General features: G+C 43.8%; 1 protein-coding gene and 2 long non-coding RNA genes across 12 annotated transcripts in view; 2 read left to right on the top strand and 1 right to left on the bottom strand.

Moving 5' to 3' along the window:
- On the top strand, nt 1-2,208 carry LOC134479655 (uncharacterized). Its single transcript, XR_015625218.1, has 2 exons — nt 1-400; nt 1,972-2,208. It is a non-coding gene; the product is annotated as an uncharacterized LOC134479655 (long non-coding RNA).
- Nucleotides 2,209-13,993: 11,785 nt separating this feature from the next.
- LOC134479856 (uncharacterized) lies at nt 13,994-22,036 on the bottom strand. 6 transcript variants are annotated; one of them, XR_015625216.1, is made up of 4 exons: nt 21,889-22,036; nt 20,770-20,837; nt 18,956-19,128; nt 13,994-14,759 (listed from the first exon to the last, which is right to left on the bottom strand). It is a non-coding gene; the product is annotated as an uncharacterized LOC134479856 (long non-coding RNA). The 6 variants fall into 6 exon arrangements; XR_015625217.1 differs by lacking the exon at nt 13,994-14,759 and adding an exon at nt 17,432-18,222; XR_015625212.1 differs by lacking the exon at nt 20,770-20,837 and having other exon boundaries at nt 18,956-19,144.
- Nucleotides 22,037-22,133: 97 nt separating this feature from the next.
- Nucleotides 22,134-27,348, top strand: part of Scyl2 (SCY1 like pseudokinase 2) — a 52,899-nt gene continuing 47,684 nt past the window's right edge. For 2 of the 5 annotated variants that reach the window (NM_001434548.1, NM_001434550.1), the window contains exon 1: nt 22,135-22,365. The gene's annotated coding sequence lies outside the window, so the exon portion shown is untranslated. Of the gene's footprint in view, nt 22,669-23,367; nt 23,435-24,090; nt 24,973-27,348 lie in introns of all 5 variants that reach the window. The other 3 variants (XM_087557125.1, XM_087557123.1, NM_001191780.1) reach the window with 3 other exon arrangements.

Genomic DNA, 27,348 nt, shown 5'->3' with positions numbered 1-27,348 from the left:
GAAGATGCCAAGAAAAAAAAAAAAAAAACCTCCAAGTGCCAAACAGGGCTAGAGGGAGTGAGCAAAATCGTGGTTTTTTAGATACTTGTGATTTTAAAATATTTAGTTTTTTTTAATCTTCTACCTAAATAATTTAAAAAGGTTTATTTATTTTACGTGAAGGAGTGTGATGCCTATATGTATGCTCGTGAATGTGTGTTTAGTGTCATCCAAAGAAGCCATAAGAGGGCGTCAGATTTCCTGGAACTGGAGTTACCAGATGGCTGTTGTTCGGGTTTAAATCTCGGCCGGTGCCGGGACAGAACGCACCAAGCCGCATGGAGAGAAGAGGAGAGGAGAGGAAAGGAGTCCGGCCATGGGCGCGTGGCGGGAAGGGGGCAAGAACGGAGAAGAACAAAGAGTACGAGCGAAGTAAGGGGGTGGGGGTGCGGGGAGCAAGCAGCCCCCTCTCTAGTCAGGCACAGCTGGCTGTTGCTAGGCAACTGAGGGGCGGAGCATACCTGGCCGTTCCCAGGTATCTGTGGGGGTGGAGCTTAGACAGAACACCACCAGCTGTGAACTGTCACGCAGATGCTGGGAACTGAACCTAGGTTCTCAGCAAGAGGAGCAAGTGCTCCAAACTGCTGAGCCATCTCTCCAGCCCCTCCGATCCACTATTTTGACATCGATGATTCTATTTACATCGTTAAGTTCTACCTCAAGGAAATAGCTTGAAATGCTATTACCGTAAGGAGAATGTCCATTTTGTCCAGGGAGCTCAGGCAAGAACTGGGAAAAAGGACTTAAGGAAATGTACTATACCCTCAATAAATATTTAGTATGCGGTACTAACAACATAAATGACTCAGCAGAGGCAAAGACTAACTTGCACTCATTTTAAATTTTTAAAGAATTATTTATTTATGTATTGTGTATATATGTATATAGATTTACACATATGTTATATTTGGAAGGATCATGCAGATATATAGATATATATATATAGAGAGAGATAGTTATAGATATACAGAGGATATATATCTTCAGACACACCAGAAGAGGGCATTAATCCCATTACAGATGGCTGTGAGCTGCCATGTGGTTACTGGGACTTGAACTCAGGACCTCTGGAAGAGCAGTCAGTGCTCTTAACCCTGGGCCGTCTCTCCAGCCCTTGCACTCCTTAAGATAACATATTTTTAAAACAAGATTTTACAAACATGTTTGACGACTATCCTCCCTCTCAGAAACACCACCATTACCAGGCAACAGTTTGTGTTTATACATTGTAATGCTTTGCCTCAGGAATCTCAGTTTACAGCTTCTGGGTGGCATTTTTGACATTCTTAATTAGTTTTTTTTTTCTGTTTCAGAGAGATACCGAGGTTAATATTAATTTAATTTTTATTTTAAAGTGCCAACTCGCTTCTCCTCCCTTCTCACACTCCTTTTCTGTCAAGTGTTGGCAAGTGTGAAACCTTACAAAAGAAAGCAAAAAACCGAAAACCAAAACAACCCGCCCCCCACCCCTCCACACAATCAAAGTAGCATTGGGGAAGCGATTTGTAAAAAGGCAACATCTAAAAGCCTCCACACTGTCTGAGCAGCATGCATTTTTAAAACAATTGAAGGGGCAGATGCCTCCTAGCTATTGTTAACCCCACTGAAGAGAGTAAAGACCGTTACCCAAATTCTTTGGCCAGTTTATGAAAGCCTTATTTTCTGTCAGACAGGGCTATCTCCCTAATTCGGGTTTAAGATAGTAGCATCAGACAGAGGAGAAGGAGGGGTTTATATTAGTTCCCCAAACTATAAGGCTTGGGGGATGGCTTCCAAAGGGTTTTGATTATATAGGAACTTGGCAAAAATATTTCAAAATTATTTGGCAGAATATTTTATCAGGGTGGAGGCTAGGGTATTAAGGTGTGGAACATGTCAAATTCCAGAAGATAGTTCAAGACCTGGTAAAATATAATTTTTTTTTTTTTACAGAAAATAGGAACGAATTTATTTTGACATCGAGCTGGAGTCAGGCTGGTCCACCACCATCAGGAGTGTCTTAAATCAATGCTCATGTATTTTAAGTAATCGAATGGATGGATAAGAGATACAACGTAAAGCATAGAGATAATTTTAAAAAATCAATTGTGTAATTGAAGCAAGTTCAAAATTTTACCGAATAAGAGATAAAATCAAAATAATTAAACTGCTTAGGGAAAAATATTGCCAGATAACTCTTTGTCATATTTTTTTAAATGCCTGTTTAAAATATCTCAATGCTGGCCTTAAATTTGCGCTGTTGTACCAGGAGATGTGTTCATTTGTTCAAGTAAGGAAACTACATCTGGTACAGCAGACGTAATCATAGTTACTACCCATTTAGTTCGCAATAGTCAACTGACATTCTCCATGAACCATCCATCTTCTGCAGTGGCCAGATAGGAGAGTTAAAGGGAGATGTGGTGGGAATCACCATCCCTAAATCTTTCAAGTCCTTGATGGTAGCACTAATAATTTCTGCAGTTCCTCTAAGAATACGATACTGTTTTCGATTCACTATTTTCTTTGGCAGAGGCAACTCCAAAGGCTTCCATTTCATCTTTCCAACCGTAACGGCCCTCACGCCACAGGTCAGGGAAGCAAATGTGAGAATCCTGCCAACTTCTAAGAATATCTATCTCAATTATACATTCTGGAGCTGGAGAAATAACCGCAGGATGTGTTTGAGGACCAACTCCACAAATCGCCTGGCCTTTGTAAGCCCCTACTTTAACGAGAGGGTCATGATGTTTCTTGGGATCTCCTGGAATCAATGTCAATTCAGACCCAGAATCCAACAGACCCTGGAGAGTCTGATTATTTTCTTTCCCCCAGTTTACAGTTATCCTTGTAAAAGGTCATAAGTCCCTCGGGGGAAGACCTGGAGAAGGGCTAACAGGAAAACTTTTAGGTTGTCTTATTACCTCAAGGGAATCTGGCTACCCTTTCATTCAAGGGGGTTATGGATCTGGAAATTGATTCACTGGCCAAGATTGTCTTTTGCTATGATCCAATGTAACCTTTCTTGCATTTGAGAGTTGTTCTGCTTATACAGATCCAACAGAAACTCAGTAGGCTTCTTCTCTATTTCTTGCCTGGAAATATCAAGACTGATTAGCCAGTACCAAAGATCCATTCGAGTTGTGCCGTTATAAATGTCACCTCTCCTGTGCCACCATTATGGACCAGTGTAGATTGCTGTCAATACGCAGGTGAAATATAAGACTGGAGTCTGTGATCAGGCAGTGAAAAAAGAAGGTGGGCTGAGAGTTTTAGAGATGTGACAGAGAGGGACAGAGAGGACAGAAGGACAGAGAAGATGGAGGAAGAGGAGGATGAACCCGATCTACATGGCTCTAAATCGCCTATCAAATATGCCTATCATAGAAGAGCATAATATAATATAGGGCAGTTTATTCAGTCTCAGCGGGCAGCTTGTATTGATATCAATGAAGGGACTGTTGAGTTCTTTGTGTGGGCGTTTTATGGGTTGAGAATTTACTGATGGGCTGGAGAGATGGCTTAGCCGTTCAAGGCTAGGCTCACAACCAAAAATATAAGAGAATTTACTGATATAAATCTGATCAACAAATTACGAGCATCTAGAGTTTTGATTTCACTGGGTTGTGGGCTTTGTGACAGCTAGCCACAGGTGGTTGGTAACAGGGAAACGTGAGCAGGTTCTACAGCAAGTGAACCCTCAAGAAGTTAGTCAGACAGTGCATGGGGTTAGCCATGGGGACGGGGAGTCTGCCAGGGCCCGAGAGTAGCGTGGAGTTAGCATGGTTTGTTTTTTAATTAATACACGCAACAGGCTAGGTCATTATGAACATAGTTTTGTCTTCACTGCCTATTCATTACACTGCTGCCCTGGGAGCCAGTTAAACTCATTGCATTTAATTCATCCAATTGAACAGCAGATCTCCAAGCCTAAGGTCTGGCACAAGGAAATGGGCAAGAACAAAAGTCTTCAAATGTGCTGGTGCCCCTCTCACCAGTTTGTATCTTATAGGATTCGTGAAGGGCGTATTTGAAGGGGGTATCTTCTGGGCCTTCCCACTGTGGAAGATTACGTCTTACACAATGTATCCACTCTGGCAGCACAATTTCCCTGAGCCTTAAAATCCCTTTGTCAACACTAAGCCAGGGACTATCAGGCATCTCTAATCCGTTTTAGTAGGCCATCTTTTGATAAACGCTTCAACCAGCCATTCAAGCAAAAGTCTGACACATGTTTTTTTTTTTTTTTTTTTTTTTTAACTGTGCAAGTTTCCATATTAAACCTAGAATCTCCACTCGACGGCCCATATCAATAAACTCAGCCTGATTTAATTTTATGTTCCTTCTGCCATTATCCTACACCCTTAAAATCCATCCCCACACATATGCCCCAGACTTCTGCTGGAATGGATCAGCAAACTCAGTAAGTTCCTTAGTAGGGTAGTGCGTTTCCTCATGGACCACACTTTCTACCTCCACTCTAGGGCCAGCTTTGCCTGGAGTCTGGTTATAGGTCTAGAAGCAACTACTGGTGGGCCTTGAGGAACGTCAGTAATGTCTTGCCTGGCATTTTCTTCAGAGATAAATCACTGCTGCTTTATCAGACAATGATGGATTAATTTCCTCAGGGGAAAGGGCATTATTTCAAGGGGGTAGGGCTGAGAGTACTGCTTCCTCAGGTGAGTAAATCTTTGAGAATCTGAGGATTCAAAGTTCTCAGCTTCAATAGGGTCCCCCCACTCATCCCCATCCCAAGTTATAAAATCCCATTCTTTGCCAATTTATGCCCTTATTTATTTATTTATTTATTTTCCGGAGCTGAGGACCGAACCCAGGGCCTTGCACTTGCTGTGCAAGCGCTCTACCACTGAGCTAAATCTCCAACCCCTTATGCCTTTACTTTTAACTGCTGACACCCTCTGAGGTTGAGACTTGAATTTTTGCTGTGATTTGGCCAACCTTATAATGAGGCTTTGGCTTGATTTTCTATAACTTGAGCTCCATGGCTGCTGGAGAGAAGATTCCCTTCAAGGGCACACTTAGAAACTTTTAGATTGTTTATTTGAATCTGGAGCCATTCAATTTTATCAAGAAGCTCATTCCTTTATCAATTTATCCAGAGATGCTAAAAGCAATGAGCCAGCAAAACCATTTTCCTTATTTCTCACCAAACTGTAGAAACTTTCATATACCAGGTCATGTAATCCATTGTCAGTCACAGTTGATGGGTCAAGATAACCAAAGGCATTTACTTCTTCAAGTTTGGAATATAGTTTCCACCATAGGCCTTCAATATTTTCTGAGCTCTCAGGAGATTGTGTCTGGAGAGGTTTCAGTAGTCGAAGGTGCTGGTGAATTGGAAGGTGCTGGCAAATTATGAAGCCCATTCCAGATATGTAAAAGGTTCATCCTCATGCTTCTGTTCTTCCAGAACCACTCCTGATACCAACTTCTGCCTTAGAGTTTCCATTGCCTTAAAGAGACAGCGTGACCAAGGCCACTCTTATAAAGAACAACATTTAATCGGAGCTGGCTTACAGGTTCAGAGGTTCAGTCCATTATCATCATGGCGTGAAGCATGGCAGCATTCAGGCAGGCATGGGGCAGGAGGAGCTGCAAGGTCTACATCTTCATAAGAAGGCAAAGAGGAGAAGACTGTCTTCCTCCTAGGGGGAAATTCCCAAAGCCCACCCCCACAGTGACACACTTCCTCCAACAAGGCAACCTCTCCAAAGTGCCACAGTTGCATAGCAAGCTCAGCACTCCTGAGTCACACAAAAGACTTGCACCCCACTACTGGTAATAACAATAAAGGAGAAAGCTGGAATCAATACCTAACATTTGGATCTTCTTCACAAAGAAGATTCTTAATTTTCATACTAACCAGATCCTATAAGGTAACTTGTGTCTACATCAAAACAGGGATTCTCAAATACTTAATATGATTTTTTTTTCTTGTCATGAATTCAGCATAGGAAAAAAAAAAACACATTTGTTTTGGGCCAAACCGTCGAGGAAGATTACAGATGGGAGGGGTGGGTGGTGGAAGGCCCGGGAATATAGAGAGTAGGAAGTATTTTTATTCTTAAACTAGATTTTCTGCCTTTGTCTATGTACTTTATTTGAACTTAGGTTGATGAAGTATTAGAGAAATGCTTGTCTGGAAAAAACGAGTTTACTCATATTCTGACGATGCCATCCATGTGCCTGGGGAACTTTACATCATCATCACATGGTCTATTTTTAAATGGTGGCTCTGAAAGACATGGAAACATTTTCTTAAATTGAGTCAATGCTCCTTTTCCAATAGATAGCGACATTAGCTTGAGGCTAAAGTTCCTCTGCTCACATGGTTACAGAGCCAAGTCCTTAGTCACCAGGGCCCAAGCGTGTATACAGGCAGTGCCATCACCCCGGAATCCATTGTTGAGGCAGAAATGTCTGCTTGCATCCGGACAAACCACAACGGGCCAACATGGTTCCGCGTGGAAAGGTTTAATGAGAGAGAGGGAGGGATGGAGGGAGGGAGGGGGAGAGAGAGAGAGAGGGAGAGAGAGAGAGAGAGAAAGAGTAGAAGAGGAGAGGAGTAAAGGCCGGCCATGAGCACGCGGAGGGAAGAGGGAGGGGAGTAGGGAGGGAAGGGACAAAGGGGCAAGAGCAAGAGAGTGAGGAGGGGACAAGCAGCCCCTTTTACAGTGAGTCAAGCATATCCGGCTGTTGCCAGGTAACTGTGGGGGTGGAGCTTAGACAGAATACTAGTATCTGTGGGGTGGAGCTGAGAATACTAACACCCAGAAAAATGAAATACCTTTCATTTTTATTTTATACTTCCTTTCCCCCTTTCTTTTAAAAGTTTTGTTGCTGGGCATAAGACGTGGAGCCTCATGTGTGCTAAGCAGCTGCGGCTATTTCACTGGCTGGTGCATCCCTCCCTCCACCCTCCCCACTTGCCCCCCCCCAAATACCTTTCTATAGTTCCTTCTTAGCCTCTCCGTTGTCCACTTTAATTCAGCTATAAAAACCAGATGATTGTTTTGTGCTAGCTGCTGCTCTGGGCTACGAATAAGCAGGTTAGCAAAATTACAGCCGCAAAGGACAGACAGACAATGAGAAATACACCCATGAACACGTAATTTTCGGTGCTGATTTATTTTCCAAAGGAAAACATACAGCAGGACAGAGGTAGGGTGGTTTGAATAGGAATGGTCTCCATAGACTCATGTGTTTAAATACTTGGTCTATAGGGAGTGGCACTTTTAGGAGGTGTGGCCTTGTTGGAGGGAATGCATCACTGTGGGGGTGGGCTTTAAGGTTTCCTGGGCTTAAGCTCCTCCCAGTGTAGAAGAATATGACCCCTTCTGCTCCAGGCAGATCAAGACGGCAGATCAAGTCGTAGGACTCTCAGTTCCTCCATCACTACTGTGTCTGCCTGCTTGCTTCCCACCATGATGATAATGGACAGAATCTCTGAAACTGTAAGCCATGTGCAATGAAATGTTTTCTTCTGTAAGAGCTGCCTTGGTTATGTTGTCTCTTCACAGCAACGAAACCTACCTAAGATAGGAGGTGAGAGTAAAGAAAGCAGCTATTTTGGCCAGTAAAGGAAATGTCCATCTTTCTGAAAGGTAACACTGGAGCAGAGGTCCAAACAACTGTAAAGAAGTGGGTCTTCAGAAATGAACCCACAAACCTATGGTCACTTGATTTTTGATAAAGGAGCCAAAACCATCCATTGGAAAAAAAGATAGCATTTTCAGCAAATGGTGCTGGTTCAACTGGAGGGCAACATGTAGAAGAATGCAGATCGATCCATGCTTATCACTCTGTACAAAGCTTAAGTCCAAGTGGATCAAGGACCTCCACATCAAACCAGACACACTCAAACTAATAGAAGAAAAACTAGGGAAGCATCTGGAACACATGGGCACTGGAAAAAATTTCCTGAACAAAACACCAATGGCTTATGCTTTAAGATCAATAATCGACAAATGGGATCTCATAAAACTGCAAAGCTTCTGTAAGGCAAAGGACACTGTTATTAGGACAAAACGACAACCAACAGATTGGGAAAAGATCTTTACCAATCCTACAACTGATAGAGGCCTTATATCCAAAATATACAAAGAACTCAAGAAGTTAGACCGCAGGGAGACAAATAACCCTATTAAAAATGGGGTTCAGAGCTAAACAAAGAATTCACAACTGAGGAATGCCGAATGGCTGAGAAACACCTAAAGAAATGTTCAACATCTTTAGTCATAAGGGAAATGCAAATCAAAACAACCCTGAGATTTCACCTCACACCAGTCAGAATGGCTAAGATCAAAAACTCAGGTGACAGCAAATGCTGGTGAGGATGTAGAGAAAGAGGAACACTCCTCCATTGTTGGTGGGATTGCAAACTGGTACAACCATTCTGGAAATCAGTCTGGAGGTTCCTCAGAAAATTGGACATTGAACTACCTGAGGACCCAGCTATACCTCTCTTGGGCATATACCCAAAAGATGCCCCAACATATAACAAAGACACGTGCTCCACTATGTTCATAGCAGCCTTATTTATAATAGCCAGAATCTGGAAAGAACTCAGATGCCCTTCAACAGAAGAATGGATACAGAAAATGTGGTACATCTACACAATGGAATATTACTCAGCTATCAAAAACAATGACTTTATGAAATTCGTAGGCAAATGGTTGGAACTGGAAAATATCATCCTAAGTGAGGTAACCCAATCATAGAAAAACACACATGGTATGCACTCATTGGTAAGTGGCTATTAGCCCAAATGCTTGAATTACCCTAGATGCTTAGAACAAATGAAACTCAAGATGGATGATCAAAATGTGAATGCTTCACTCCTTCTTTAAAAGGGGAATAAGAATACCTGTGGCAGGGAATAGAGAGGCAAAGATTAAAACAGACACAGAAGGAACACCCATTCAGAGCCTGCCCCACATGTGGCCCACACATATACAGCCATCCAATTAGACAAGATGGATGAAGCAAAGAAGTGCAGACCGACAGGAGCCGGATGTAGATCTCTCCTGAGAGACACACCCAGAATACAGCAAATACATAGGCGAATGCCAGCAGCAAACCACTGAAATGAGAACGGGACCCCCGTTGAAGGAATCAGAGAAAGGACTGGAAGAGCTTGAAGGGGTTCGAGACCCCATATGTACAACAATGCCAAGCAACCAGAGCTTCCAGGGACTAAGCCACTACCTAAAGACTATACATGGACTGACCGTGGACTCTGACCTCATAGGTAGCAATGAATATCCTAGTAAGAGCACCAGTGGAAGGGGAAGCCCTTAGTCCTGCCAAGACTGAACCCCCAGTGAACGGGATTGTTGGGGGGAGGGCGGTAATGGGGGGAAGATGGGGAGGGGAACACCCATATAGAGGGGGAGGGGGAGGGATTAGGGGGATGTTGGCCTGGAAACCCGGAAGGCGAATAACAATCGAAATGTAAATAAGAAATACTCAAGTTAATAAAGATTTTAAAAAAAAGAAGTAGGTCTTGGGTATGTTTGGAAGAAAATGGTTCTGGACAGCAGACAACATGAATAAAACATCCTGTAACAGAAGCATGCTAGGCCTCTATATATAAAGACTCCCAATTCAGGCTCCCGAAGCACCTCCTTGTCTAATCTCTAGGAACCCTGCTTCCTGGATCCAACACTCCAACTTCCTCTAGCTCATGTCAAGTTCCCTTTCTCTCATTGTGGCGTACTACAAAATGTGAGCCCATATGTCTCTTGACGATGTTGCCACTTGCGATATGGAGGAACAGTAGAAAAAAAGAACAAAACCAGAAGTATCTGTCATATATCTGAAGAGGAACGTATTGCTTAAGCGCTACCTAAAATGTGTGATCGCTGTTATCCAGCTCTTTACAATCTACCCTCTACACAAATGCAGAACTTTCTTTATAAGTGACAGCCAGATCAGGCACCGCGTCTCTCAGACTCGCCCATGATTCTAATGTGAGGGCATCATTGGGTACCCACTGGGCCCCTTATCTCATTTATACAACTCCCGGCTACCCCTCCCCCACCATCCAGAAATCCTTGCACTAACTGTTCTCTTTCCCTTTTCTATGGCATTTATTACTTCTCATCACGCTGTTGGCCTTGATGTTGTGTCTTTTTATCATCTGCCTTCCTTCTTTTGGGTAGAAATTCCCCGAGGGCTTGGATGTTTACATTTTGTTCACGGACGCATTATATTCGAAGCCAGTAGAACAATGCCTAGTCATGCATCAGAAACGGATCGACTACATCAATCCATCAAAGTACCAAGGTTGCTTTAAGTGGGTTTCCGTCTCTGGACCGGGTATGAGGAGACATTGCTCCTTAAAGCTTTTGCGCATTATGGGTACTTAGTAAATTAAGTAAACGACTTGTCTTTTTGCTTAACACAAATAGAAGTTAATGTGCCCAGATAAGATATCGTGATGCACTGGCAAGCTCAGAGTGGCATTACAGCGGAAGCCGGAGCAGTTCAGCCCGTGCTTTTAATAGTGATTTGGTTTGCAAGACAGCGTCGGCAGGAGTTTTGAGGACCGCCGTTCCGGTACCACACTATAAAAGGAAAGAATAATATTTAGCAACTGGTTTGGAAAAATCTGGTGAAAGATTATAACGCCGCTATTCCAAAGCTTTTGACCTGCGCTTGCAACGTTTAAGAGTAGGGTTCTGATGTAATAGTCATAAAATTAAGCAGCTGCCACAATTCTCTTCTCCAGTGATGGAAGAGCAATCTAGGTATGGTGGTAGTCAGTGGCATTCAACCTGTGGGTCATGACCCCTGGGGTTGTCCAGTGGCTTTTTCAGAGGGGTTACAGAAAGCACCATATATTTACATTACAATTCACAATGTAGCAAAATTGTAGTTACGAAGTAGTAATGAAAATAACTTTATGGTCGGGGGTCACCACAAGATAAGGAACTGTATGAAGGGGTCGTAGCACTTAGGAAGGTTGAGAACCACTGCTCTGGGATATTTTACTAAATGAATGATGGAGTGAATGAAAGAAAATGGCTTTTCTCCTCACCAAATAACCATTGTATGCCTGCATGCCCACTGTGTTTTATTACTTATTTCTTGTATTTAATGCTTTCTCTTCTATCCTATCGGTGGTTCTCCATTTCTTTTTTTTTTTTTCCCCCTGGAGCTGGGGACCGAACCCAGGGCCTTGTGCTTGCTAGGCAAGTGCTCTACCACTGAGCTAAATCCCCAACCTCGGTTCTCCATTTCTTTCCAGGACATGGGTGCAATTCTGTTGCTATCTGAGAGGAGGAGACATGTTCACTCCCCTCTGTTTGTCATGCTTGGAACTGGGGGTGTTTTATATTTTTGGACTTTTTCAGATTTGGGTATATTGACACAGATTTCGAGCATCTTGACAGTCTCTAAACTTTAAGTTTTAGAACATTTCAGATTTTTAGGTCACAGATACTCTCACCCTGTATCAAACTTTCCTCCAACCCCTACCTACTGCTTAGCCTAATACATACTGTTTCCTCCTTGCCTATCTATCCCAGTAACATTCGATCTCAGGATCCAGCCATGCCCTGGTCTTCTGTAACTCAAAGACTCTGTCAGAAGTCTTGAATCCCATTCTCTACATCTGTTGGCCTTCCAGCCTGGAGATTCCCTCCTCTGGTTGAGATTGGTTGGTATTTATCATTCTCTTAAAAGTAGTGTCTTAGGGTTTTACTGCTGTGAACAGACACCATGACCAAGGCAACTCTCTCTTTTTTTTTTTTTCAGAGCTGGGGACTGAACCCAGGGCCTTGTGCTCGCTAGGCAAGTGATCTACCGCTGAGCTAAATCCCCAACCGCCCCCCAAGGCAACTCTTATAAGGACAACATTTCATTGGGGCTGGCTTATAGGTTCAGAGGTTCAGTCCATTATCAAGGCAAGGAGCATGGCAGCATCCAGACAGGCATGGTGCAGGAGGAGCTGAGAGTTCTACATCTTGTTCAGAAGGCAGCCAGAAGACTGCTTCCAGGCAGGTAGGACAAGGGTCTTAAAGCCCAAGCCCACAGTGGTACACCTACTCCAACAAGGCCACACCTGCAAATAGTGCCACTCCCTGGGCCAAGCATATAAAAACCATCACACATAGCTTCCTTTAAAAACTGGGCAGCATATAGTTATTTTACGATATCTGTATTATTCTTCAACTTCTGCGCATTCCCACAGTCTTAACCATATTTACTTGGGATGTATGTGTGCATGCATAGTGGGTAAGAAGGGAAAACGAACAGTCGAGCCGAGAACAAAGTACGTTACCTACTGGTTTCTCTGCTCCTCTTGCCCTTCCCCCATCTCAGCCTTCTAGGTATTTATTCGTTCTCTGACTAAAATATTTTCTCAAATACATTTTTCTGAAATATATTAATATATTAAATATATATATCATAGTGTATAACATAATATTTTATATTATTTAAAGGTACTCAATTATACACAATTAAATATATATATACTGTTATATATTTAATACATAATATTTATATTATATTTAATACATATTTGACTATATATAAATATATACATATATATTTGTTATTATATAAATATATATTTATATATTCCTGTACTGAAGATTCTACCTGGGGGTGGGTGCCTCATGCATGCTCTGCCTGCACTCTTACCTCTAATCTATATTCCCAACCCTAGATGAGTTTATTTCTTTGAGTATCTATCCCTCCCTCCTTCCTTCTCTTACAGGTGAAAATGGTGTGTCTTGTAGGATCTGTGGGACTTATCATCTTCTAGACCTTAGGATCAGTAGCTGAAGATAGTATGGTGTGGTAGTTTGAACTGGCCTCCATAGTCCCATAGGGAGTGGTACTATTGGAAGCCGTGGCCCTGATGGAGGAGTGTGTCACTGTGGAGTTGGGCTTTGAGGTCTTACATATGCTCAAGTCATGCCCAGTAGGATAGTCTCCTTCTGCCGCCTTCGGATCAAGAACTCTCAGTTCAGTCTCCAGCACTTTGTTGGTCTGTGTGTTTCCAAGCTCACAGCCATGGTGACAATGGACTGAACCTCTGAACCTATAAGTCAGCCCCAATTAAATGCAGAATGGTAGACACTACATGGACCCACAAGTTCTCAGCCACCATGCCCTTCCCAGATAAGCTTACTGCCTCCTGGCTTTGGAGGCTTAGTCACCATTTGGTTCTCACAGAGAAAGCATTGCGTTTGCACTTTGCTGGAACAGCAACCAAAGCCAAGGTTCTCATATCTCCCAGCTACTGGTTTACTAGAAACGGCAAACATCTTGGAATTGGGAGCATAGTGGAAAGTATTCAGTTTACAGGACTCCCTGGGACTCTTGTCCACAGGCTGACTTTCATGGTGGCTTCATCAAACTGCACTGTTTTTTTCTTTCATGTCTATCTCCTTTACTAGACTGTGGACTGTAACCATTTGGTCTTTTCTATGTCTGCCCCAGTTCCTGAATAATGAATGACATGATGGCTCATTCATTTATGGTTAATACCTAGGCCTTAAGCTAGGGTTGTTCCTTAACTAGTTCATATCTCAGTGAATTCATTTATACTATTCTCTGTCTGCCATGTTGCTGGTTACTTCTCCTCAGTTTTACACCTCTGTCTTCCTCCATTTCTTGGTGGTGGAACCCCTCCTTCTTCACACCTGACTCCTTCCCAGAATTTCTCTCTCTCTCTCTCTCTCTCTCTCTCTCTCTCTCTCTCTCTCTGCTGAATATTTCACCTTCTCTTCTCTCCTGCCTTGCTAAAGGTCATTCAGCTTTTTATTGACACGTGATGTTCTTACACTGTGCACAAGAGATTATCCATACAGTAGATTTTGAAGAGAGGGAATAAATAATCTGGTATAGACTGTGATGTTCAAATGTTTTAGCATCATAAAGCAAAAATGATGAGTTGGGTTGGCGTGGGAGAAACTGGAAGCACATAATGGAACACCAATTTCTAATGGTCTCATCTTTTATTACCAGTGTTGGCTCTGTTAGAGAAAATGGAAATTCAGATGGCCTTCTTTTTGCTTTCTTTCCTCTAACCTTCTCCTCCTCCTTTTTGTTCTTCTTCTTGTTCTTCCTCCTTCTCTTCCCTTTGTTGAAAAAGTCTTGTCATGTAGATCAGCCTGGCCTCAAACTCACAGAGATCTGCCTGGTTTTTCCTCCTGAGTGCTAGGATTAAAGCACACCTATCTGAAAATTCAGTTAAATCATAAACTAGAGATGGGACTATGGGCTTATACTATAGATGTGTTCTCATGTCTTTTTTTTTTTTTTTAAGATTTATTTAATGTATGTGAGTACACCGTCGCTGTCTTCATTCACACCAGAAGAGGGCATCAGCCCCCATCACAGACGGTTGTGAGCCACCATGTGGTTGCTGGGATTTGAACTCAGGACCTCTGGAAGAGCAGTCAGTGCTCTTAACCGCTGAGTCATCTCTCCAGCCCCGTGTTCTCATATCTTAAGGTACCAAGAACAAATAAATGGGAGAGCTTTTAGTTATAAATTATTTGACAGTGTATAATTTTGACTCTTTACTTGGGTTTGAATCATCTCCCTCTTGTCTCAGTGTTAGAAATGACAACATCTCCCTCTTCACTTAGCTGGGAAGTTTGCATTTTCACTGGAGGCTTTTCAAAGGATTTTCAAAGATCAGAAGTGGATCCATTGAAGAAGATGTGACAATGTTTGTTGTTTCCAGCTGTCCCTCTTAGCTGAGAAAGAAAAAAAATTCATCTGTCAAGATTAACAAGTAAAAACACATGTTCAACCAATATAATAGTTATTCCATTTCTAAACCATAGTTAATGAGAATACTTAATTAATTTAAATTGATTGATAAATGCAAATAAAGGAAATGCTCCAAGCCATGTTTTCGCATTGTAGAAAATATATTGTAGAAAATATATTGCAGTTTAGGGCCAAACTGAAATCTCATAAGGCAGCAATGTAAACATGTTATTCACACAGATATTTACATTACAGTTCATAACAGTAACAAAATTTTAGTTATGAAGTAACAACAGAAATAATTTTATGGCTGAGGGTCAGCACAACATGAGGAACTACATTAAAGGGTCCCAGAATGAGGAAGGCTGATCTAAAGCTACCATGGAGGATGTATGACACGAACTTTTTAAAATGTATTTATTCTATCATGGAGAGCACTTTTAAATATTTATACCAAGAGAAACTTTATGTCTTCTGAGGAACTGATATGCTTTCTCATTTTAAAAACCAACCAAGCCAAGGATATCTAGAGACTCAGAGCAGAAATTTACTCTATTCTGCTGACTGTATTATCCTTTGAGTGTGTTAACCTTAGAATTACCATATGCATTGACCCTTTATTTCAAAGCCTAATCTGTCTTCTATTGTTGACAATTTAAGAAAGTTATTCGTTATATATATTGTGATAGACTGCCTTAAAGCCCACCCCCAGTGACACACTTCCTCCAACAAGGCCACACCCACTCCACCAAGGACACGCCTCCTGATAGCACCACTGTCTGTGAGTCTATGGGGGCCATTTTCATTCAAACCACCACAGGCAGTCAGGTGGGATGCAGTCATATTTCATTAATGGTTACAACCTTTACTGCATTTCTTTCATCAAGTCATCACAGAATCAAGTACATACAGGGTGCCCAAGGAAAGTATGTAGAGAAGAAAGAACTAGAAGAGACTCTAGGGAAGACTAATATTTAGAGCAGAGATACTTAAATGATTTGCATTCCCAGCCCTTCTTCACCAGAGAAGTTTTACATAACCATGGACATACAAGGATGTAAAATGTGATATATAAGTCAAATAATCTTAAGAAGGTCACTTCAGAACACATGTCAGATCAGAGTAAATAAATCTGAGTCCTCATTTTTTTAAAGATTTATTTATTACATATCAATATATTGTAGTTGTCTTCAGATACACCAGAAGAAGGCATCAGATCTCATTACAGAGGGTTGTGAGCGACCATGTGGTTGCTGGGATTTGAACTCAGGACCTCTGGAAGAGCAGTCAGTGCTCTTAACTGCTGAGCCATCTCTCCAGCCCCTGAGTCATCATTATTACAGAGCTATGGCTTCCCAAAGATTTCTGTTCTTCTCTTTCTTCCTTCCTTCCTTTCTTTCTTTCTTTCTTTCTTTCTTTCTTTCTTTCTTTCCTTCTTTCTTTCTTTCTTTCTTTCTTTCTTTCACCACGATTCTTTCCTTATTTCCTTTCTCTTTTATTTTTGGTTCTTTTTTTTGGAGCTGAGGACCAAACCCAGGGCCTTGCGCTTCCTAGGTAAGCGCTCTACCACTGAGCTAAATCCCCAACCCCGCCTTTCTCTTTTTTTAAATAAGGATTTCTGTCCTTCCTTCTTCCCTCTTCCCTTCCCTATCTCTCCTTTTTCTCCTTCCTTCCTTCCTTCCTTCCTTCCTTCCTTCCTTCCTTCCTTCCTTCGAGACAGGTTCTCACTATGTAACACACACACACACTACACACACACTACACCCACACACTACACACACACTACACCCACATACTATATACACACACTACACACACACACACACACACACACACACACACACACACACATACACACACAGGACAGAGACACAGCATGCTTGTTGTCTTAGTCAGTGTCCTATCCTTGTAGAAAGTCACCAAAGAGTCAGCAGCTCCTTCGAGACAGGTTCTCACTATGTAACACACACACACACTACACCCACACACTCTTTACACACATTACACACTATACACACACACTACACACTATACACACACTACACACACATATATTACACACACACACTACACACACACACTACACACACATATATTACACACACACACTATACACACACACTACACACACACACTACACATTATACATGCACACACTACACACACACACTACACACACACACTATATACACACACTACACACTATACACACACACTACACACACACTACACACTATACACACACACACTACACGCACACACACACACACTATACACACACTACACACTATACAGGCACACACTACACATTATACACGCACACATTACACACACACACACAGGGCAGAGACACAGCACACTTGTTGTCTTAGTCAGTGTCCTATCCTTGTAGAAAGTTGCCATGACCACAGCAGCTCTTACAGAGGAAAGTATTTAACTGGGCTGGCCTACAGGTTCAGAGATTTAGTCTGCTATCAGCATGGCAGGAAGCATGGTGTCAGGCAGGCAGACATGGCACTGGGGAAGGAACCGAATTCTACATCTGAATCAGAAGGCAGCAGAAAGAGTGAGCCACTGGATCCGGCTTGGGCTTCTGAAACCTCAAAGCCCACCACCAGTGACGTACTTCCTCCCACAAGGCCACACTTTTTTTTTTTAAATCTTTATTAACTTGAGTATTTCTTATTTACATTTCGAGTGTTATTCCCCTTCCCGGTTTCCGGACCAACATCCCCCTAACCCCTCCCCATCTCCTTCTATATGGGTGTTCCCCTCCCCATCCTCCCCCCATTACCACCCTCCCCCCAACAATCATGTTCACTGGGGGTTCAGTCTTGGCAGGACCAAGGACTTCCCCTTCCACTGGTGCTCTTACTAGGCTATTCATTGCTACCTATGAGGTTGGAGCCCAGGGTCAGTCCATGTATAGTCTTTGGGTAGTGGCTTAGTCCTGGAAGCTCTGTTTGGTTGGCATTGTTGTTCATATGGGGTCTCGAGCCCCTTCAAGCTCTTCCAGTCCTTTCTCTGATTCCTTCAACGGGGGTCCCGTTCTCAGTTCAGTGGTTTGCTGCTGGCATTCTGGGTGTGTCTCTCAGGAGAGATCTACATCCGGTTCCTGTCGGCCTGCACTTCTTTGCTTCATCCATCTTATCTAGTTTGGTGGCTGTATATGTATGGGTCACATGTGGGGCAGGCTTTGAATGGGTGTTCCTTCTGCCTCTGTTCTAAACTTTAAGGCCACACTTCTAATCTCTCTCAGGTTGCACGATTCCCCGATGACCAAGCATTTATTTAAAGCTCCACACTTGCATATATCAATAAAAATAAAACTAGATCTTTTCAAAAGTCTGCTGGGAGAGAATAAAAACCTCTAAATTATCAAAGTATCTTTCTTCTGGGGGGAAAAAAAGCTATGGCATGGTTGTGTTGCAGGAAAGCTGGCTGCTTCTGGAGGAAATGAAAAACACTGAGTGACCAGGAAGATCTTATCCACTAGGACAACAAAACAAAACAACAAACACCAAAACCTAATAAGAAAAAAATTAACAAGCTAAGCAGAAGACTTTTATACCACGATCCTACAATCTGCACACAAATACATATAAACAGTAAGATCTAGAAGGATAAACTTCCAGTTAGTAATCTTGGGGACACAAAAGTATACTGTATATGGGAGAGAACAATTACATTTCTTTTTACTTTCTTTTTTGAGACGGGGTTTCATGATACATCCCCGAGTACCCTGCGATTCTCTATATTGTCCAAATTAGCCTCAAACTCACACAGATCCATTTCTGTCCCCAGTGCTGGGATTAAAGGCATGTGCTACCATGCTTGGTCACATTTTGGTATTTTTATAATGTTCATATATAATTTTTCTTTGAGATATAATATGTAATATATAATGCATATCATAAGTCCTCTTCAACAATAACAGCAGCAACACCCTTGCCATGATGGGGCCACTGAAATAACATAACCTAATGTCTCTGCTGTTGGTTGGCACCAACAACTGAATATTAGGACTCTTTTGCTAAAGATAGCTCATGCTTTGGTTGTAAGATTTAAAATAAAATCAAATTGGAACTGAAATGGTAGCTTTCTCTTTGTTGGGTAGCTTTTGTGGTGCTGGAGGTTGCTATTTAAGATTTTAAGGGAGAAAAAGCATCAATATTCTTACCTGAGTGTGAATGCTGACCGCTACACAGCAGAATCTCCGAGCAAGATGTCTCCAGTGGTACAATAGCGGCACGACTGTCATGTGGAATACCAACTGCTTTCTGGTTGAATTGAGACTCACTTCACAGGAGGGAATTCATGCCTTGTACTGTGAGCTTGGTCAAAAACCTATATCTGAGGAGTTATAGCTCTTGGGGCAATAGTAATAATGTTATTGTGCTATCTGGGCATGACGTGACTTTCGAATTAGCTTCTAAATGTTTACGCCTATAGACTAACGCTGCTCTTAGTCTGGGGCACAGAAGCCTCGTGTTTTAGTGGTCAGTGGTTACTGCAGAGACTCATCTGGTGAGGGTGCTGAGAATAAGTGACTCTTGAGTTTCCAGCCCCCAACGAGATAGGTATATTATCTCTGTTCCCCAAAGCTTAGGATAATCATAGAAGAGGGGAAAGAAAGGATGGAAAGAGGACAGGAGAATGTTACCTTCCAGACATGATGAGGTTGCTTTGTTTATGGACCTAGCTGTCGCTATCTGTTGTTTTTAACAGAATCTCAAGCATTCAATTTTACCAATAAGAGACTTGGGAGCCAGATGCTGGGATGACGTCTGCTAGCTTAGAGAGGCAGAGAAAGCACCCAGCTGAACGTCCACAGCCGACATGCCAAAAGAGGATGCGATCTTTTGCCAAGCTGTCTCAAAAACCCTTCAAACGGAATGTCCCGCCCTTCTACTTCCTGTATGTGTCTCTATCCATCCTCCTGACCTTCTCTTACTCTCTGTTTTCTTCTTACGTTCTCTCCCTGTCAACTGGTTTCTTGCTCTGCCTCTTGACCTATGGTTGACTTAATTTAATCCTGTTTACAATGAACAGAGAGGTATGAGCTGGGGCTGAGTCATACCACAACTAGAAACAGGTTTTTTTCAGTACCACAATCTCGGGGGTTCGAGGTGTGATCAGATATCCTGCAACAGCTATCCTCACAAGATCTGCAAAGGGTTAGGCTTCTTAACATGGAAGAAGCTCAGATCTGCCAAAATGTTTTTTGTTTTTTCGTTAAAGATTTATTGTATGTATGTGAGTACACTGTGGCTGTCTTCAGACACACCAGCAGAGGGCATCAGATCCCATTACAGATGGTTGTGAGCCACCATGTGGTTGCTGGGAATTGAACTCAGGACCTCTGGAAGAGCAGTCAGTGCTCTTAACTGCTGAGCCATCTCTCCAGTCCTTCAAAAGGTTTAATTCAATGTTTCTTAGTGCATTGGCAACATTGTACAATCACTGCTAACATCTGATCCTAGACCATTTTAACATTCCAAAAAAGAGACCTGTGTTTATAGTAGAGATAAACTAGCTCTCCCTACCCCAGTAAAATTTGAAATTAAGGCATAGAAGGAAGAAAAAGAAGTTGAAAGATAGAGAACATTAATATTTCTAGATGTTTTGTGTGCAGAATACAAGAATCTAAGCCTTTCCTTTCTTGACAGGAAGAACTAGAAGTGGCATTACTAACACATACGTTATAAGATACTCTTGGCAAAATGACAGAAATAAATGTCCATCTCTCTGGGGCTGGAAAGAGAAGGCTCAGCTAGTGAAATGCTTATCTTTTTTTTTTTTTTTCCAGAGCTGAGGACCGAACCCAGGGCCTTGCGCTTGCTAGGCAAGCACTCTACCACTGAGCTAAACCCCCAACCCCTGTGAAATGCTTATCTTCTAAGCATGAGGACCTGCCTTAGTCAGGGTTTCTATTCCTGCACTAACATCATGACCAAGAAGCAAGTTGGGGAGGAAAGGGTTTATTCAGCTTACACTTCCACATTGCTGTTCATCACCAAAGGAAGTCAGGACTGGAACTCAAGCAGGCCAGGAAGCAGGAGCTGGTGCAGAGGCCATGGAGGGGTGCTGCTTACTGGCTTGCTTCCTCTGGCTTGCTCAGCTTGCTTTTTTATAGAACCCAAGACCACCAGCCCAGGGACAGCACCACCCACAATGGGCTGGGCCTTTGACCACTAGTTAAGAAAATGCCTTATAGCTGGGTTTTATGAAGGTATTTCCACAACCGAGGCTCCTTTTCTGTGATAACGCCAGCTTGTGTCAAGTTGACACACAAAACTAGCCAGTACAGGACCTAAGTTGGATCTCCTGAACGCACATTAAAAAAGCCAGGCTTGGTGGTGGATGCTCCTAATTTCAGAGCTGAAGAGATGGAGAAAGGCAAAGCACCAGGTTTTTGGAGACCTTATCTCAAAAAAACAAGAGGTTCAGCTCCCGAGGAACAACACCTAAGGCTAACCTCTGGCCTTGGCTTTTTCTGGCATGTGTACATACAGTTGCACCCACACAAACATGTAAACACACCAGGGCAGCGTACGCGCGCCCCTCCCCCCATAATTCTTCTCCCATCCCTCCTCCAATTCTTCTTGTAATAGTCTATCCTATTACCCATCTTAAGACACTTTAACTTGAACAGAGCAGAGACAGGGGAGGCAGGGTTAGGGTTATTAGGGTGGTGGGACTATGGACGGGCTACTTGAATGGATAGCAGGGAGACAGAGGCTGTGCCCAGTGACGTCTATATTTTCGGAACAATTTACTTCTTTCATTAAGCATGTAAGATAAATAGTGTTTGTTGCTCTAATTGTGGAACTGCGGCACTGGGGTTATCCGAGCATGTTTTAGAAACGCAGACTATCCGATCCTACTTCAGCAGCAGAACGTGCACTTTAACACGGCCCCGCGTGAGAAGCTCGGCTTTTCTAGGTTCTAAGGTCACTTTATGAAAAGTAAGAGAAGGCTGAGTACACTCAGTCACTAGACCTGCAAGGGCAGGTGGCTCAGGAAACAGAAAAGGGGGCGGGGCCTTACAACCAGAGCTTCAGAGGCTATCTAGTCGCTTTTGTCAGTTATCTCCAATATACATTTGGTTACCTGTCCTCATTATCTTTGAGAATCCTCTTCTACGGCTCCAGAAACTCGGCCTTCCCAGCCGAGTAAGCCGGGAAAGCTCCTCTTGCTGGTGAAGACTGCAGATCAAAGTCACAGGCACCGCTGTCAGCAGACGCCCGGGCTCCTCCCCAGCCCCCGGAGCCCCGCCCCATTCTGCCTCAGGGGGCGGAGGGAAGTCAAGCCCCACCCTTCCGAACCGCCCGGAAGTGACGTCATGCAGGAGCGGGCAGGTCTTTCGGTGCTCTTCCCCCTACCGTGCTCTTCCTCCCTAGTCCCTTCCCTCCCTTCCCCCTTTACTCCTCGGTCTCGGGGTTCTGCGGCCTCGGGGGTGGCGGAGGAGATGGAGTAAGCGTTCGGTGGCGGCCAGGCGCGCGGCCCGAGCAGTCACAGCCCGGAGGCATTGAGGGAGCGGGCGGGGGACGGGCCCTAGCACCGCCCCTCCAGGTAGCCGGCTGAGAGGTGAGTGACCTGTCGCGGGCACCGGGCGACCTGGGTCAGCGGCCAGCTAATGGGCTACGGGCCTCCCCGGGCCTCGCGGCTGGCGACTGTTGCCTAGGGACGGGCCGGGTTGGACGGGCCGGCGGTGGGTGGCCCGGGAAGCCGGACCCAGGTAGTGACAAGCGGTAGGGAGCGGATCTGAGAGGCCAGTGACTCCAGGCGAGGCCTTTAGGCGACGGGAGACTCGGTGCCTGTGTCGTTCTGCTGCTGGGGAGAGTCCCCAGAGCCGGCGCAGGAGCTCGGGTTTCCGCCGTGGAGATCTCGGTATCCTTTTGGGAAATTGGATACTGCTCCGGGACTGCTGAGACAGCCCCCCTCGTTTCTGAAACTCGGTTCCGGTAGCTGGGGGTCACCAGCTAAGGCCCTGCACTCCGGACGCCCTTTTCTGTCGGTAGTTGTCTTTCTGGCCTGGACGGTTATTGTGTGTGAGGTGGGTGGGGCAGATAAGGTTTGAGAGAATGAAGTCCCCGTCGGGGGCTCCTGTCCGCTTGTTTGTTTAAGCTACAGAGGAAGGTTTAGACAGAGAAAGCTTGCAGAAACTTCTGGGGATTCACCTGGACGCATTACCTGTGATCATTAATTAAGGACACCAGTGTTTCCCTCTCCTAACTGGATTGATGAGACTCCAGACCAACGACTTAAAGTGATTTGATTGTAAATTATCAACTAGAGTTTTTTGCACATCAAAACCAGGGATTGTTTGTGTGGTGACACTTTTTAAAAAAAAAACTGTATTTAAGTTTTCTGAGCCGGGCGCCTTAGTTCAGAAAAAAGCAATTTAACAAAAATGCTGTAAGTCAGTCAGCCATTATAAAACTCCAGCGTGTCTGGTGTTTGCTCGAAAGATTTCCTTTTCGACTTTGAAGGCTTTCCCCCTCCTTAATAAAGGTTGGAGGAGAAGGGGATCGTGGTTATGTAGAGGAAAGGAACCTAATTGAAGATATGGACCTTTATTCTGTTCAGATAGATCTTACGCACATGTGAAGATTATTCACTTTGTCTGTAAGAGACGATTGCATATGTAATACAGGTGGGTTGTAATTCCATACAGTAGGACACTGCTCTACGAATTCATTCTATATGTGGGAATTATATCATGTTGATATAATTGAAATTTGTGATTTATCCTCTCAAGAAAAAAAAATAGGGCCGTCATACTATGTTTTGATCCTGTTCTGTAGGAGTTGAAATTTGTTGTTCCTATTATGCCTTGTTAGCCATCTCTTAGGAGGTCCTATTGATTTTCTTGAATCTTCTTTCTCTTCATCTTCAGCATTACCTTCTTGTTCCAGCCACACTGGTCTCTTGCATCTAGGGTGCTTAATTCCCGTAGTTTCTATGCTAGAGTTGACATTTTCAAAATAGAGATCTGATCACGATTGCCTCTTCTCAGTTGTGTTGGAGTAACTGAAATTCTTTCTTTGTTGTTGTTGATTTGTTTTGTTCTGCTTTGCTTCTGTGACACAAGGTTTCCCTGTGTAAGCCTTGGCTGTCCTGGAACTCCCTTTGTAGACCAGGCTGGCCTTGAACTCGCAAAGGCCTCTGCCTCCCTGCCAATGCCCAGCCTCACTCCTGCACAACTGTTTCCCCCCGTATGTTCGTCTAGCTTCATGTCTACAGTACCTTTGGCAGTCTTCTTCTTCCCTGTCACTGTGTCCACCGTCTGTTTTCCTGTTCCTCCTCCAGGCACATGGCTATTGGTTATACTTCCTGGAAGTGTCCACAAGAGCCCGGAAATGTTCTTTTTCCAAACTCCCGGTTAATGCCTGTTTATCATTCAGTCCACTTCAAATAGTCTTTGATCGGTATAGATCCCCCTTATTAAGTGTTCTCAGGACACCACTGCAGCTCCCATAGTCATGTTTCTCACCTCCTGATACCGTGTACCTGTTTGTTAACTGAGTGTATTCACTGAGAGCTTACTAAATGCACCAGAAATGGACTGTGTTCTAGATGTATCATCGTCTTTAATTCCTATAACAGTCAACTAGGAGGTATTGGTGACCCCCCACCCCTATCATAGATGAGGAGTTAGACGAGTGTGTGAGTTGGATTCTCTAATACAGAATCAGTATATATTAGACGAGGATTATTAGGTTGCCTTCCATCATAGGCTGAGGCGGTCCAGCATTGGCCATCTGCATGCTGGAGAGGCCAACCTGGTTACTGTGGAAGACTTTGGGTATTCGTGGAGGACTGCTTGTCTTCAGTCCACACTGGAAGGCGGAAGAAACTGGGTTCTGCTGTCAGCAAGGATGGCGTAGTGCTTGAATAGGTTTGGTCCCCATGGACTCGTATGTTTGAATGCTTGGCCCACAGGGAGTGACACTGCTGGGAGGCGTGGCCTTGTTAGAATAGCTGTGGCCTTGTTGGAGAAAGTATGTCACTGTGTGGGTGGGCTTTGAGGGCTCCTAATGCTCAAGCTCTGCCCAGTGCAGAAGGAGTCATTCTCCTTCTGGCTGCCTTTGGATCAAGATGTAGAACACTGAGCTCCTTCTGGATTACCATGTCTGCCTGGACACTGCCACGCTTCCTGCCATGATGATAATGGACTGAACCTTTGAAACTGTAAGCCAGCCCCATTTAAATGCTTGCCTTTACAAGAGTTACCTTGTCTCTTCATAGCAACAAAACACAAGTTAAGACAGATGGCAACTACAGTGGCAGCAACAAGGTAGATTCAGTAGCCTGCGAGGAAGGAAAGCAGGCAGGTGAAAAAGGCCCACTCTCTGTACATCAGGGCTGTCTCTAGAAGGGCTGCCAGCTCTACAGGACAGTCTTCATCTCCTCAGTTAACTCTCCCAAGAAGTACCCTTGTGGAGCCACCTCGAGGCCTGTCCCTTAGTTGGTCCAGACCCAGTCACATTGACAGGCAGTAGTGACCATCATACAGTAAGTATTAGTATTGGCATTGGCTGCAGTGGAGTTGGTATTGGATATTATATAGTAAGACACTCCAGTCTCGTACATGCTGTGCATCTGTCTCCCAGGGTTTGATCAAGATCCAGATTCTGATTCCTTAGAGGTCCATAGGTCCTTAGACAGTCGGTAGGTCTGTGGATTACCCAGGGTGTTTAGGTGTTTGCCAGTCTGAATCCTTTGTCTTGTAGAATTCTTAAGCACTTCATGAATTCGTTTTCACACATTGTGCTGTGCTCCGCTTACATTTCCCTTTCCTTCCCTACTCCCTCCCTCCCTCTCTCCCCTTCTTCCCCTCTCCCTTCCTTCCTTCATCTCTTCTTTACACTTTTTCCTTCTTTCACCCCTTTCCCTTTCCTTTCCTTTCCTTTTCAGTTTTTACATAATTTTTCTGAAAGTACATGATTTGGTGTGTGCACTCGTGTGGGTCTGTGTGCTATGGTGTACGCATTAGGTCAGAGGAGATGTGATTTGGTGCACACTCGTGTGGGTCTGTGTGCTATGGTGTATGCGTTAGGTCAGAGGAGACGTGATTTGGTGTGTGCACACTCGTGTGGGTCTGTGTGCTGTGGGGTGAGCGTTAGGTCAGAGGAGACGTGATTTGGTGTGTGCACTCGTGTGGGTCTGTGTGCTGTGGGGTGAGCATTAGGTCAGAGGAGACGTGATTTGGTGTGTGCACTCGTGTGGGTCTGTGTGCTGTGGGGTGAGCATTAGGTCAGAGGAGACGTGATTTGGTGTGCACACTCGTGTGGGTCTGTGTGCTGTGGGGTGAGCGTTAGGTCAGAGGAGACGTGATTTGGTGTGTGCACTCGTGTGGGTCTGTGTGCTGTGGGGTGAGCGTTAGGTCAGAGGAGACGTGATTTGGTGTGTGCACTCGTGTGGGTCTGTGTGCTGTGGGGTGAGCGTTAGGTCAGAGGAGACTGCCACAGTAGGTTGTCACTTCCACTGTGTAGGTCCAGGGATGGAACTCGGGCATCAAGTATGGCAGTGAGTGTCTTTACTGGTCTCGCCATCTCAGCAACCCTGGGTTTTTAGATAAGACTCTTATGGAGACCAGGCTGGCCCCAAACTTAATAACTGTTTAGCTGAGGCAGGCCCTGAAATCCTGATCTTTCTGCCACTGGGCATGATAGGTTTCTTTGTCTATCTTCTCTCTTTCCTGCTTCCTTCCGTTCTGGGATCTGCCCCTCTCTCTCCAGTTCTTTTATCTTCTGATACTGTGTAAATATAAGTATTTTAACTATCAAATGTATTTTAGATAACAGTTCATTGTAATACATTTAATAAAATACAATTTTCATTTTCTTGGGTGTTAAAAGGACTCTAGTTATTTGAAATTTAAGAGTTATTCTAGCATAAATGTAATTTTACATATTACATTGTTTGTTGTACCTAATGTTCATGATCAAGTAATTATCTGCTGCTTCAGCTCCTGCCATCAGTGTCAGATGTAACATGCTACCCACTTTGCCAGGTGCACGCATGATCTAGTATACAGCAGAGTCACCTGTTGGTCCCATTGAAAGCCAGGTGAATGCTGAACCGGATGACAGAGTCAGGCAGCCTTCATTACTTTCATTTGTATTCTCTGAGCTCTAAGGGGCAAAGATGGTTGAGTTTCAGATGTCTTCTGAGTGTATGAGGAGAAATGGCTTATATTTGAGCAGACATTTCTGTTATTTATAATTTTGTCCGTTAGAAAAAGTGGGGGTTGGGGATTTAGCTCAGTGGTAGAGCGCTTGCCTAGGAAGCGCAAGGCCCTGGGTTCGGTCCCCAGCTCCGAAAAAAAGAACCAAAAAAAAAAAAAAAAAAAAAGTGGCTCATTTCTCTCTTCATTAATCAAATAAAAATTGAAAGGCTATTTTTTTTTAAAAGATGCAACCAACCTGGGTTTTGCACATGTCAGATTTCTAGTGCTGGACACCTTTAATCTAGCACTGGAAGCAGAGCTCGGTGGGTCTCTGAGTTTGAGGCCAGCCTGGACTACATGGTGAGACCCGTTTCATGCAAACAACCCAAAACCAA

Source organism: Rattus norvegicus, chromosome 7, assembly GCF_021556685.1.
Source record: "Rattus norvegicus strain SHRSP/BbbUtx chromosome 7, alternate assembly SHRSP_T2T, whole genome shotgun sequence".
Taxonomy (NCBI): domain Eukaryota; kingdom Metazoa; phylum Chordata; class Mammalia; order Rodentia; family Muridae; genus Rattus; species Rattus norvegicus.
The sequence above is the reverse complement of the archived record's forward strand: the minus strand, read 5'-3'. Positions and strand labels throughout refer to the sequence as shown.